Below are 17962 nucleotides of genomic sequence, written 5' to 3'. Positions count from 1 at the left end.
GGCATCACCGTTGCCATGACAACCATTATGACATCATTGTTGCCATGACAACCATTATGACATCACCGTTGCCATGACGTCCATTATGACGTTGCCATGACGTCCATTATGACATCATTGTTGCCATGACGACCATTATGACATCACCGTTGCCATGACGACCATTATGACGTCGCCATGACGACCATTATGACATCACCATTGCCATGACAACCAATATGACATCACCGTTGCCATGACAACCATTATGACGTTGCCATGACGTCCATTATGACATCATTGTTGCCATGACGACCATTATGACATCACCGTTGCCATGACGACCATTATGACGTCGCCATGACGACCATTATGACATCACCATTGCCATGACGACCAATATGACATCACCGTTGCCATGACGACCATTATGACGTCGCCATGACGACCATTATGGCATCATTGTTGCCATGACGACCATTATGACATCACCGTTGCCATGACGTCCATTATGACATCACCGTTGCCATGACGACCATTATAACATCACCGTTGCCATGACGACCATTATGACATCACCGTTGCCATGACGACCATTATGGCATCATTGTTGCCATGACGACATTATGACATCACCGTTGACATGACGACCATTATGACATCACCGTTGACATGACGACCATTATGACATCGCCGTTGCCATGACGACCATTATGACATCACCGTTGCCATGACAACCATTATGACATCATTGTTGCCATGACAACCATTATGACATCACCGTTGCCATGACGACCATTATGACGTTGCCATGACGTCCATTATAACATCATTGTTGCCATGACGACCATTATGACATCACCGTTGCCATGACGACCATTATGACATCGCCATGACGACCATTATTACATCACCATTGCCATGACAACCAATATGACACCACCCTTGCCATGACGACCATTATGACGTTGCCATGACGTCCATTATGACATCATTGTTGCCATGACGACCATTATGACATCACCGTTGCCATGACGACCATTATGACGTCGCCATGACGAACATTATGACATCACCATTGCCATGACGACCAATATGACATCACCGTTGCCATGACGACCATTATGACGTCGCCATGACGACCATTATGGCATCATTGTTGCCATGACGACCATTATGACATCACCGTTGCCATGACGTCCATTATGACATCACCGTTGCCATGACGACCATTATAACATCACCGTTGCCATGACGACCATTATGACATCACCGTTGCCATGACGACCATTATGGTATCACCGTTGACATGACGACCATTATGACATCGCCGTTGACATGACGACCATTATGACATCGCTGTTGCCATGACGACCATTATGACATCGCCGTTGCCATGACGACCATTATGACGTCGCCGTTGCCATGACGACCATTATGACGTCGCCGTTGCCATGACGACCATTATGACGTCGCCGTTGCCATGACGACCATTATGGCGTCGCCGTTGCCATGACGACCATTATGGCGTCGCCATGAAGACCATTATGACATCACCGTTGTCATGACGACCATTATGACATCACCGTTGCCATGACGACCATTATGACATCACCGTTGCCATGACGACCATTATGACATCACCGTTGCCATGACGACCATTATGACATCACCGTTGCCATGACGACCATTATGACATCACCGTTGCTATGACGACCATTATGACATCATTGTTGCCATGACGACCATTATGACATCACCGTTGCCATGACGACCATTATGACGTCGCCATGACGACCATTATGACGTCGCCATGACGACCATTATGACGTCGCCATGACGACCATTATGACATCACCATTGCCATGACGACCAATATGACATCACCGTTGCCATGACGACCATTATGACATCACCGTTGCCACGACGTCCATTATGACATCACCGTTGCCACGACGTCCATTATGACATCACCGTTGCCATGACGACCAATATGACATCACCGTTGCCATGACGACCATTATGACATCACCGTTGCCATGACGACCATTATGACATCACCATTGCCATGTCGACCAATATGACATCACCGTTGCCATGACGACCATTATGACGTCGCCATGACGAACATTATGACATCACCATTGCCATGACGACCAATATGACATCACCGTTGCCATGACATCACCGTTGCCATGACGACCATTATGACATCACCGTTGCCATGACGACCATTATGACATCACCGTTGCCATGACGACCATTATGACGTTGCCATGACGTCCATTATGGCATCATTGTTGCCATGACGACCATTATGACATCACCGTTGCCATGACGACCATTATGACGTCGCCGTTGCCACGACGACCATTATGACGTCGCCGTTGCCATGACGACCATTATGACGTCGCCGTTGCCATGACGACCGTTATGACGTCGCCGTTGCCATGACGACCATTATGGCGTCGCCGTTGCCATGACGACCATTATGGCGTCGCCATGACGGCCATTATGACATCACCGTTGCCATGCCGACCATTATGACATCACCGTTGCCATGACGACCATTATGACATCACCGTTGCCATGACGACCATTATGACATCACCGTTGCTATGACGACCATTATGACATCATTGTTGCCATGACGACCATTATGACATCACCGTTGCCATGACGACCATTATGACGTTGCCATGACGTCCATTATGACATCATTGTTGCTTTGACGACCATTATGACATCACCGTTGCCATGACGACCATTATGACGTCGCCATGACGACCATTATGACATCACCAATGCCATGACAACCAATATGACATCACCGTTGCCATGACGACCATTATGACGTTGCCATGACGTCCATTATGACATCATTGTTGCCATGACGACCATTATGACATCACCGTTGCCATGACGACCATTATGACGTCGCCATGACGACCATTATGACATGACCATTGCCATGACGACCAATATGACATCACCGTTGCCATGACGACCATTATGACGTCGCCATGACGACCATTATGGCATCATTGTTGCCATGACGACCATTATGACATCACCGTTGCCATGACGACCATTATGACATCACCGTTGCCATGACGACCATTATGACATCACCGTTGCCATGACGACCATTATGACATCACCGTTGCCATGACGACCATTATGGCATCATTGTTGCCATGACGACCATTATGGCATCATTGTTGCCATGACGACCATTATGGCATCATTGTTGCCATGACGACCATTATGACATCACCGTTGCCATGACGACCATTATGACATCACTGTTGCCATGACGACCATTATGACATCGCCGTTGCCACAACGACCATTATGACGTCGCCGTTGCCACGACGACCATTATGACGTCGCCGTTGCCATGACGACCATTATGACGTCGCCGTTGCCATGACGACCATTATGACGTCGCCGTTGCCATGACGACCATTATGGCGTCGCCGTGGCCATGACGACCATTATGGCGTCGCCATGACGACCATTATGACATCACCGTTGCCATGACGACCATTATGACATCACCGTTGCCATGACGACCATTATGACATCACCGTTGCCATGACGACCATTATGACATCACCGTTGCCATGACGACCATTATGACATCACCGTTGCTATGACGACCATTATGACATCATTGTTGCCATGACGACCATTATGACATCACCGTTGCCATGACGACCATTATGACGTTGCCATGACGTCCATTATGACATCATTGTTGCCATGACGACCATTATGACATCGCCGTTGCCACAACGACCATTATGACGTCGCCGTTGCCACGACGACCATTATGACGTCGCCGTTGCCATGACGACCATTATGACGTCGCCGTTGCCATGACGACCATTATGACGTCGCCGTTGCCATGACGACCATTATGGCGTCGCCGTTGCCATGACGACCATTATGGCGTCGCCATGACGACCATTATGACATCACCGTTGCCATGACGACCATTATGACATCACCGTTACCATGACGACCATTATGACATCACCGTTGCCATGACGACCATTATGACATCACCGTTGCCATGACGACCATTATGACATCACCGTTGCTATGACGACCATTATGACATCATTGTTGCCATGACGACCATTATGACATCACCGTTGCCATGACGACCATTATGACGTTGCCATGACGTCCATTATGACATCATTGTTGCCATGACGACCATTATGACATCACCGTTGCCATGACGACCATTATGACGTCGCCATGACGACCATTATGACATCACCATTGCCATGATGACCAATATGACATCACCGTTGCCATGACGACCATTATGACGTCGCCATGATGACCATTATAACATCACCGTTGCCATGACGACCAATATGACATCACCGTTGCCATGACGACCATTATGACATCACCGTTGCCACGACGTCCATTATGACATCACCGTTGCCACGACGTCCATTATGACATCACCGTTGCCATGACGACCATTATGACATCGCCATGACGACCATTATTACATCACCATTGCCATGACAACCAATATGACACCACCCTTGCCATGACGACCATTATGACGTTGCCATGACGTCCATTATGACATCATTGTTGCCATGACGACCATTATGACATCACCGTTGCCATGACGACCATTATGACGTCGCCATGACGAACATTATGACATCACCATTGCCATGACGACCAATATGACATCACCGTTGCCATGACGACCATTATGACGTCGCCATGACGACCATTATGGCATCATTGTTGCCATGACGACCATTATGACATCACCGTTGCCATGACGTCCATTATGACATCACCGTTGCCATGACGACCATTATAACATCACCGTTGCCATGACGACCATTATGACATCACCGTTGCCATGACGACCATTATGGTATCACCGTTGACATGACGACCATTATGACATCGCCGTTGACATGACGACCATTATGACATCGCTGTTGCCATGACGACCATTATGACATCGCTGTTGCCATGACGACCATTATGACATCACCGTTGCCATGACGACCATTATGACATCACTGTTGCCATGACGACCATTATGACATCGCCGTTGCCACAACGACCATTATGACGTCGCCGTTGCCACGACGACCATTATGACGTCGCCGTTGCCATGACGACCATTATGACGTCGCCGTTGCCATGACGACCATTATGACGTCGCCGTTGCCATGACGACCATTATGGCGTCGCCGTTGCCATGACGACCATTATGGCGTCGCCATGACGACCATTATGACATCACCGTTGCCATGACGACCATTATGACATCACCGTTGCCATGACGACCATTATGACATCACCGTTGCCATGACGACCATTATGACATCACCGTTGCCATGACGACCATTATGACATCACCGTTGCTATGACGACCATTATGACATCATTGTTGCCATGACGACCATTATGACATCACCGTTGCCATGACGACCATTATGACGTTGCCATGACGTCCATTATGACATCATTGTTGCCATGACGACCATTATGACATCACCGTTGCCATGACGACCATTATGACGTCGCCATGACGACCATTATGACATCACCATTGCCATGATGACCAATATGACATCACCGTTGCCATGACGACCATTATGACGTCGCCATGATGACCATTATAACATCACCGTTGCCATGACGACCAATATGACATCACCGTTGCCATGACGACCATTATGACATCACCGTTGCCACGACGTCCATTATGACATCACCGTTGCCACGACGTCCATTATGACATCACCGTTGCCATGACGACCATTATGACATCGCCATGACGACCATTATTACATCACCATTGCCATGACAACCAATATGACACCACCCTTGCCATGACGACCATTATGACGTTGCCATGACGTCCATTATGACATCATTGTTGCCATGACGACCATTATGACATCACCGTTGCCATGACGACCATTATGACGTCGCCATGACGAACATTATGACATCACCATTGCCATGACGACCAATATGACATCACCGTTGCCATGACGACCATTATGACGTCGCCATGACGACCATTATGGCATCATTGTTGCCATGACGACCATTATGACATCACCGTTGCCATGACGTCCATTATGACATCACCGTTGCCATGACGACCATTATAACATCACCGTTGCCATGACGACCATTATGACATCACCGTTGCCATGACGACCATTATGGTATCACCGTTGACATGACGACCATTATGACATCGCCGTTGACATGACGACCATTATGACATCGCTGTTGCCATGACGACCATTATGACATCGCCGTTGCCATGACGACCATTATGACGTCGCCGTTGCCATGACGACCATTATGACGTCGCCGTTGCCATGACGACCATTATGACGTCGCCGTTGCCATGACGACCATTATGGCGTCGCCGTTGCCATGACGACCATTATGGCGTCGCCATGAAGACCATTATGACATCACCGTTGTCATGACGACCATTATGACATCACCGTTGCCATGACGACCATTATGACATCACCGTTGCCATGACGACCATTATGACATCACCGTTGCCATGACGACCATTATGACATCACCGTTGCCATGACGACCATTATGACATCACCGTTGCTATGACGACCATTATGACATCATTGTTGCCATGACGACCATTATGACATCACCGTTGCCATGACGACCATTATGACGTCGCCATGACGACCATTATGACGTCGCCATGACGACCATTATGACGTCGCCATGACGACCATTATGACATCACCATTGCCATGACGACCAATATGACATCACCGTTGCCATGACGACCATTATGACATCACCGTTGCCACGACGTCCATTATGACATCACCGTTGCCACGACGTCCATTATGACATCACCGTTGCCATGACGACCAATATGACATCACCGTTGCCATGACGACCATTATGACATCACCGTTGCCATGACGACCATTATGACATCACCATTGCCATGTCGACCAATATGACATCACCGTTGCCATGACGACCATTATGACGTCGCCATGACGAACATTATGACATCACCATTGCCATGACGACCAATATGACATCACCGTTGCCATGACATCACCGTTGCCATGACGACCATTATGACATCACCGTTGCCATGACGACCATTATGACATCACCGTTGCCATGACGACCATTATGACGTTGCCATGACGTCCATTATGGCATCATTGTTGCCATGACGACCATTATGACATCACCGTTGCCATGACGACCATTATGACGTCGCCGTTGCCACGACGACCATTATGACGTCGCCGTTGCCATGACGACCATTATGACGTCGCCGTTGCCATGACGACCGTTATGACGTCGCCGTTGCCATGACGACCATTATGGCGTCGCCGTTGCCATGACGACCATTATGGCGTCGCCATGACGGCCATTATGACATCACCGTTGCCATGCCGACCATTATGACATCACCGTTGCCATGACGACCATTATGACATCACCGTTGCCATGACGACCATTATGACATCACCGTTGCTATGACGACCATTATGACATCATTGTTGCCATGACGACCATTATGACATCACCGTTGCCATGACGACCATTATGACGTTGCCATGACGTCCATTATGACATCATTGTTGCTTTGACGACCATTATGACATCACCGTTGCCATGACGACCATTATGACGTCGCCATGACGACCATTATGACATCACCAATGCCATGACAACCAATATGACATCACCGTTGCCATGACGACCATTATGACGTTGCCATGACGTCCATTATGACATCATTGTTGCCATGACGACCATTATGACATCACCGTTGCCATGACGACCATTATGACGTCGCCATGACGACCATTATGACATGACCATTGCCATGACGACCAATATGACATCACCGTTGCCATGACGACCATTATGACGTCGCCATGACGACCATTATGGCATCATTGTTGCCATGACGACCATTATGACATCACCGTTGCCATGACGACCATTATGACATCACCGTTGCCATGACGACCATTATGACATCACCGTTGCCATGACGACCATTATGACATCACCGTTGCCATGACGACCATTATGGCATCATTGTTGCCATGACGACCATTATGGCATCATTGTTGCCATGACGACCATTATGGCATCATTGTTGCCATGACGACCATTATGACATCACCGTTGCCATGACGACCATTATGACATCACTGTTGCCATGACGACCATTATGACATCGCCGTTGCCACAACGACCATTATGACGTCGCCGTTGCCACGACGACCATTATGACGTCGCCGTTGCCATGACGACCATTATGACGTCGCCGTTGCCATGACGACCATTATGACGTCGCCGTTGCCATGACGACCATTATGGCGTCGCCGTTGCCATGACGACCATTATGGCGTCGCCATGACGACCATTATGACATCACCGTTGCCATGACGACCATTATGACATCACCGTTGCCATGACGACCATTATGACATCACCGTTGCCATGACGACCATTATGACATCACCGTTGCCATGACGACCATTATGACATCACCGTTGCTATGACGACCATTATGACATCATTGTTGCCATGACGACCATTATGACATCACCGTTGCCATGACGACCATTATGACGTTGCCATGACGTCCATTATGACATCATTGTTGCCATGACGACCATTATGACATCACCGTTGCCATGACGACCATTATGACGTCGCCATGACGACCATTATGACATCACCATTGCCATGATGACCAATATGACATCACCGTTGCCATGACGACCATTATGACGTCGCCATGATGACCATTATAACATCACCGTTGCCATGACGACCAATATGACATCACCGTTGCCATGACGACCATTATGACATCACCGTTGCCACGACGTCCATTATGACATCACCGTTGCCACGACGTCCATTATGACATCACCGTTGCCATGACGACCAATATGACATCACCGTTGCCATGACGACCAATATGACATCACCGTTGCCATGACGACCAATATGACATCACCGTTGCCATGACGACCAATATGACGTCGCCGTTGCCATGACGACCATTATGACGTTGTCATGACGACCATTATGACATCACCGTTGCCATGACGACCATTATGACATCACCGTTGCCATGTCGACCATTATGACATCACCGTTGCCATGACGACCATTATGACATCACCGTTGCCATGACGACCATTATGACATCACCATTGCCATGACGACCAATATGACATCACCGTTGCCATGACGACCATTATGACGTCGCCATGACGACCATTATGGCATCACCGTTGCCATGACGACCATTATGGCATCACCGTTGCCATGACGACCATTATGGCATCACCGTTGCCATGACGACCATTATGGCATCACCGTTGCCATGACGACCATTATGGCATCACCGTTGCCATGACGACCATTATGGCATCACCGTTGCCATGACAACCATTATGACATCATTGTTGCCATGACAACCATTATGACATCACCGTTGCCATGACGTCCATTATGACGTTGCCATGACGTCCATTATGACATCATTGTTGCCATGACGACCATTATGACGTCGCCATGACGACCATTATGACATCACCGTTGCCATGACGTCCATTATGACATCACCGTTGCCATGACGACCATTATAACATCACCGTTGCCATGACGACCATTATGACATCACCGTTGCCATGACGACCATTATGGCATCATTGTTGCCATGACGACATTATGACATCACCGTTGACATGACGACCATTATGACATCACCGTTGACATGACGACCATTATGACATCGCCGTTGCCATGACGACCATTATGACATCACCGTTGCCATGACAACCATTATGACATCATTGTTGCCATGACAACCATTATGACATCACCGTTGCCATGACGACCATTATGACGTTGCCATGACGTCCATTATGACATCATTGTTGCCATGACGACCATTATGACATCACCGTTGCCATGACGACCATTATGACGTCGCCATGACGACCATTATTACATCACCATTGCCATGACAACCAATAAGACACCACCCTTGCCATGACGACCATTATGACGTTGCCATGACGTCCATTATGACATCATTGTTGCCATGACGACCATTATGATATCACCGTTGCCATGACGACCATTATGACGTCGCCATGACGAACATTATGACATCACCATTGCCATGACGACCAATATGACATCACCGTTGCCATGACGACCATTATGACGTCGCCATGACGACCATTATGGCATCATTGTTGCCATGACGACCATTATGACATCACCGTTGCCATGACGTCCATTATGACATCACCGTTGCCATGACGACCATTATAACATCACCGTTGCCATGACGACCATTATGACATCACCGTTGCCATGACGACCATTATGGTATCATTGTTGCCATGACGACCATTATGACATCACCGTTGACATGACAACCATTATGACATCGCCGTTGACATGACGACCATTATGACATCGCTGTTGCCATGACGACCATTATGACATCGCCGTTGCCATGACGACCATTATGACGTCGCCGTTGCCATGACGACCATTATGACGTCGCCGTTGCCATGACGACCATTATGACGTCGCCGTTGCCATGACGACCATTATGGCGTCGCCGTTGCCATGACGACCATTATGGCGTCGCCATGAAGACCATTATGACATCACCGTTGCCATGACGACCATTATGACATCACCGTTGCCATGACGACCATTATGACATCACCGTTGCCATGACGACCATTATGACATCACCGTTGCCATGACGACCATTATGACATCACCGTTGCCATGACGACCATTATGACATCACCGTTGCTATGACGACCATTATGACATCATTGTTGCCATGACGACCATTATGACATCACCGTTGCCATGACGACCATTATGACGTCGCCATGACGACCATTATGACATCACCATTGCCATGATGACCAATATGACATCACCGTTGCCATGACGACCATTATGACGTCGCCATGACGACCATTATGACGTCGCCATGACGACCATTATGACATCACCATTGCCATGACGACCAATATGACATCACCGTTGCCATGACGACCATTATGACATCACCGTTGCCACGACGTCCATTATGACATCACCGTTGCCACGACGTCCATTATGACATCACCGTTGCCATGACGACCAATATGACATCACCGTTGCCATGACGACCAATATGACATCACCGTTGCCATGACGACCATTATGACATCACCGTTGCCATGACGACCATTATGACATCACCATTGCCATGACGACCAATATGACATCACCGTTGCCATGACGACCATTATGACGTCGCCATGACGAACATTATGACATCACCATTGCCATAACGACCAATATGACATCACCGTTGCCATGACATCACCGTTGCCATGACGACCATTATGACATCACCGTTGCCATGACGACCATTATGACATCACCGTTGCCATGACGACCATTATGACGTTGCCATGACGTCCATTATGGCATCATTGTTGCCATGACGACCATTATGACATCACCGTTGCCATGACGACCATTATGACGTCGCCGTTGCCACGACGACCATTATGACGTCGCCGTTGCCATGACGACCATTATGACGTCGCCGTTGCCATGACGACCATTATGACGTCGCCGTTGCCATGACGACCATTATGGCGTCGCCGTTGCCATGACGACCATTATGGCGTCGCCATGACGACCATTATGACATCACCGTTGCCATGACGACCATTATGACATCACCGTTGCCATGACGACCATTATGACATCACCGTTGCCATGACGACCATTATGACATCACCGTTGCCATGACGACCATTATGACATCACCGTTGCTATGACGACCATTATGACATCATTGTTGCCATGACGACCATTATGACATCACCGTTGCCATGACGACCATTATGACGTTGCCATGACGTCCATTATGACATCATTGTTGCTTTGACGACCATTATGACATCACCGTTGCCATGACGACCATTATGACGTCGCCATGACGACCATTATGACATCACCAATGCCATGACAACCAATATGACATCACCGTTGCCATGACGACCATTATGACGTTGCCATGATGTCCATTATGACATCATTGTTGCCATGACGACCATTATGACATCACCGTTGCCATGACGACCATTATGACGTCGCCATGACGACCATTATGACATGACCATTGCCATGACGACCAATATGACATCACCGTTGCCATGACGACCATTATGACGTCGCCATGACGACCATTATGGCATCATTGTTGCCATGACGACCATTATGACATCACCGTTGCCATGACGACCATTATGACATCACCGTTGCCATGACGACCATTATGACATCACCGTTGCCATGACGACCATTATGACATCACCGTTGCCATGACGACCATTATGGCATCATTGTTGCCATGACGACCATTATGGCATCATTGTTGCCATGACGACCATTATGGCATCATTGTTGCCATGACGACCATTATGACATCACCGTTGCCATGACGACCATTATGACATCACTGTTGCCATGACGACCATTATGACATCGCCGTTGCCACAACGACCATTATGACGTCGCCGTTGCCACGACGACCATTATGACGTCGCCGTTGCCATGACGACCATTATGACGTCGCCGTTGCCATGACGACCATTATGACGTCGCCGTTGCCATGACGACCATTATGGCGTCGCCGTTGCCATGACGACCATTATGGCGTCGCCATGACGACCATTATGACATCACCGTTGCCATGACGACCATTATGACATCACCGTTGCCATGACGACCATTATGACATCACCGTTGCCATGACGACCATTATGACATCACCGTTGCCATGACGACCATTATGACATCACCGTTGCTATGACGACCATTATGACATCATTGTTGCCATGACGACCATTATGACATCACCGTTGCCATGACGACCATTATGACGTTGCCATGACGTCCATTATGACATCATTGTTGCCATGACGACCATTATGACATCACCGTTGCCATGACGACCATTATGACGTCGCCATGACGACCATTATGACATCACCATTGCCATGATGACCAATATGACATCACCGTTGCCATGACGACCATTATGACGTCGCCATGATGACCATTATAACATCACCGTTGCCATGACGACCAATATGACATCACCGTTGCCATGACGACCATTATGACATCACCGTTGCCACGACGTCCATTATGACATCACCGTTGCCACGACGTCCATTATGACATCACCGTTGCCATGACGACCAATATGACATCACCGTTGCCATGACGACCAATATGACATCACCGTTGCCATGACGACCAATATGACATCACCGTTGCCATGACGACCAATATGACGTCGCCGTTGCCATGACGACCATTATGACGTTGTCATGACGACCATTATGACATCACCGTTGCCATGACGACCATTATGACATCACCGTTGCCATGTCGACCATTATGACATCACCGTTGCCATGTCGACCATTATGACATCACCGTTGCCATGACGACCATTATGACATCACCATTGCCATGACGACCAATATGACATCACCGTTGCCATGACGACCATTATGACGTCGCCATGACGACCATTATGACTTCACCATTGCCATGACGACCAATATGACATCACCGTTGCCATGACATCACCGTTGCATTACGACCATTATGACATCACCGTTGCCATGACGACCATTATGACATCACCGTTGCCATGACGACCATTATGACGTTGCCATGACGTCCATTATGGCATCATTGTTGCCATGACGACCATTATGACATCACCGTTGCCATGACGACCATTATGACGTCGCCATGACGACCATTATGGCATCATTGTTGCCATGACGACCATTATGACATCACCGTTGCCATGACGACCATTATGACGTCGCCATGACGACCATTATGGGATCATCGTTGCCATGACGACCATTATGACATCATTGTTGCCTTGACGACCAATATGACATCACCGTTGCCATGACGACCATTATGACATCACCGTTGCCATGACGACCATTATGGCATCACCGTTGCCATGACGACCATTATGGCATCACCGTTGCCATGACGACCATTATGGCATCAGCGTTGCCATGACGACCATTATGGCATCACCGTTGCCATGACGACCATTATGGCATCACCGTTGCCATGACGACCATTATGGCATCACCGTTGCCATGACGACCATTATGGCATCACCGTTGCCATGACGACCATTATGGCATCACCGTTGCCATGACGACCATTATGGCATCACCGTTGCCATGACGACCATTATGACGTCGCCATGACGACCATTATGACATCACCATTGCCATGACGACCAATATGACATCACCGTTGCCATGACGACCATTATGACGTCGCCATGACGACCATTATGGCATCATTGTTGCCATGACGAACATTATGACATCACCGTTGCCATGATGTCCATTATGACATCACCGTTGCCATGACGACCATTATAACATCACCGTTGCCATGACGACCATTATGACATCACCGTTGCCATGACGACCATTATGGCATCATTGTTGCCATGACGACATTATGACATCACCGTTGACATGACGACCATTATGACATCACCGTTGACATGACCACCATTATGACATCGCCGTTGCCATGACGACCATTATGACATCACCGTTGCCATGACAACCATTATGACATCATTGTTGCCATGACAACCATTATGACATCACCGTTGCCATGACGACCATTATGACGTTGCCATGACGTCCATTATGACATCATTGTTGCCATGACGACCATTATGACATCACCGTTGCCATGACGACCATTATGACGTCGCCATGACGACCATTATTACATCACCATTGCCATGACGACCAATATGACACCACCCTTGCCATGACGACCATTATGACGTTGCCATGACGTCCATTATGACATCATTGTTGCCATGACGACCATTATGACATCACCGTTGCCATGACGACCATTATGACGTCGCCATGACGAACATTATGACATCACCATTGCCATGACGACCAATATGACATCACCGTTGCCATGACGACCATTATGACGTCGCCATGACGACCATTATGGCATCATTGTTGCCATGACGACCATTATGACATCACCGTTGCCATGACGTCCATTATGACATCACCGTTGCCATGACGACCATTATAACATCACCGTTGCCATGACGACCATTATGACATCACCGTTGCCATGACGACCATTATGGCATCATTGTTGCCATGACGACCATTATGACATCACCGTTGACATGACGACCATTATGACATCGCCGTTGACATGACGACCATTATGACATCGCTGTTGCCATGACGACCATTATGACATCGCCGTTGCCATGACGACCATTATGACGTCGCCGTTGCCATGACGACCATTATGACGTCGCCGTTGCCATGACGACCATTATGACGTCGCCGTTGCCATGACGACCATTATGGCGTCGCCGTTGCCATGACGACCATTATGGCGTCGCCATGAAGACCATTATGACATCACCGTTGCCATGACGACCATTATGACATCACCGTTGCCATGACGACCATTATGACATCACCGTTGCCATGACGACCATTATGACATCACCGTTGCCATGACGACCATTATGACATCACCGTTGCCATGACGACCATTATGACATCACCGTTGCTATGACGACCATTATGACATCATTGTTGCCATGACGACCATTATGACATCACCGTTGCCATGACGACCATTATGACGTCGCCATGACGACCATTATGACATCACCATTGCCATGATGACCAATATGACATCACCGTTGCCATGACGACCATTATGACGTCGCCATGACGACCATTATGACGTCGCCATGACGACCATTATGACATCACCATTGCCATGACGACCAATATGACATCACCGTTGCCATGACGACCATTATGACATCACCGTTGCCACGACGTCCATTATGACATCACCGTTGCCACGACGTCCATTATGACATCACCGTTGCCATGACGACCAATATGACATCACCGTTGCCATGACGACCAATATGACATCACCGTTGCCATGACGACCATTATGACATCACCGCTGCCATGACGACCATTATGACATCACCATTGCCATGACGACCAATATGACATCACCGTTGCCATGACGACCATTATGACGTCGCCATGACGAACATTATGACATCACCATTGCCATGACGACCAATATGACATCACCGTTGCCATGACATCACCGTTGCCATGACGACCATTATGACATCACCGTTGCCATGACGACCATTATGACATCACCGTTGCCATGACGACCATTATGACGTTCCCATGACGTCAATTATGGCATCATTGTTGCCATGACGACCATTATGACATCACCGTTGCCATGACGACCATTATGACGTCGCCGTTGCCACGACGACCATTATGACGTCGCCGTTGCCATGACGACCATTATGACGTCGCCGTTGCCATGACGACCATTATGACGTCGCCGTTGCCATGACGACCATTATGGCGTCGCCGTTGCCATGACGACCATTATGGCGTCGCCATGACGACCATTATGACATCACCGTTGCCATGACGACCATTATGACATCACCGTTGCCATGACGACCATTATGACATCACCGTTGCCATGACGACCATTATGACATCACCGTTGCCATGACGACCATTATGACATCACCGTTGCTATGACGACCATTATGACATCATTGTTGCCATGACGACCATTATGACATCACCGTTGCCATGACGACCATTATGACGTTGCCATGACGTCCATTATGACATCATTGTTGCTTTGACGACCATTATGACATCACCGTTGCCATGACGACCATTATGACGTCGCCATGACGACCATTATGACATCACCAATGCCATGACAACCAATATGACATCACCGTTGCCATGACGACCATTATGACGTTGCCATGACGTCCATTATGACATCATTGTTGCCATGACGACCATTATGACATCACCGTTGCCATGACGACCATTATGACGTCGCCATGACGACCATTATGACATGACCATTGCCATGACGACCAATATGACATCACCGTTGCCATGACGACCATTATGACGTCGCCATGACGACCATTATGGCATCATTGTTGCCATGACGACCATTATGACATCACCGTTGCCATGACGACCATTATGACATCACCGTTGCCATGACGACCATTATGACATCACCGTTGCCATGACGACCATTATGACATCACCGTTGCCATGACGACCATTATGGCATCATTGTTGCCATGACGACCATTATGGCATCATTGTTGCCATGACGACCATTATGGCATCATTGTTGCCATGACGACCATTATGACATCACCGTTGCCATGACGACCATTATGACATCACTGTTGCCATGACGACCATTATGACATCGCCGTTGCCACAACGACCATTATGACGTCGCCGTTGCCACGACGACCATTATGACGTCGCCGTTGCCATGACGACCATTATGACGTCGCCGTTGCCACGACGACCATTATGACGTCGCCGTTGCCATGACGACCATTATGGCGTCGCCGTTGCCATGACGACCATTATGGCGTCGCCATGACGACCATTATGGCGTCGCCGTTGCCATGACGACCATTATGGCGTCGCCATGACGACCATTATGACATCACCGTTGCCATGACGACCATTATGACATCACCGTTGCCATGACGACCATTATGACATCACCGTTGCCATGACGACCATTATGACATCACCGTTGCCATGACGACCATTATGACATCACCGTTGCTATGACGACCATTATGACATCATTGTTGCCATGACGACCATTATGACATCACCGTTGCCATGACACCATTATGACGTTGCCATGACGTCCATTA

This window comes from Phyllobates terribilis, unplaced genomic scaffold, assembly GCF_046119375.1.
Source record: "Phyllobates terribilis strain yellow unplaced genomic scaffold, ASM4611937v1 Scaffold_75__1_contigs__length_6962009, whole genome shotgun sequence".
NCBI lineage: Eukaryota > Metazoa > Chordata > Amphibia > Anura > Dendrobatidae > Phyllobates > Phyllobates terribilis.
This window is presented reverse-complemented; position numbering follows the sequence as displayed.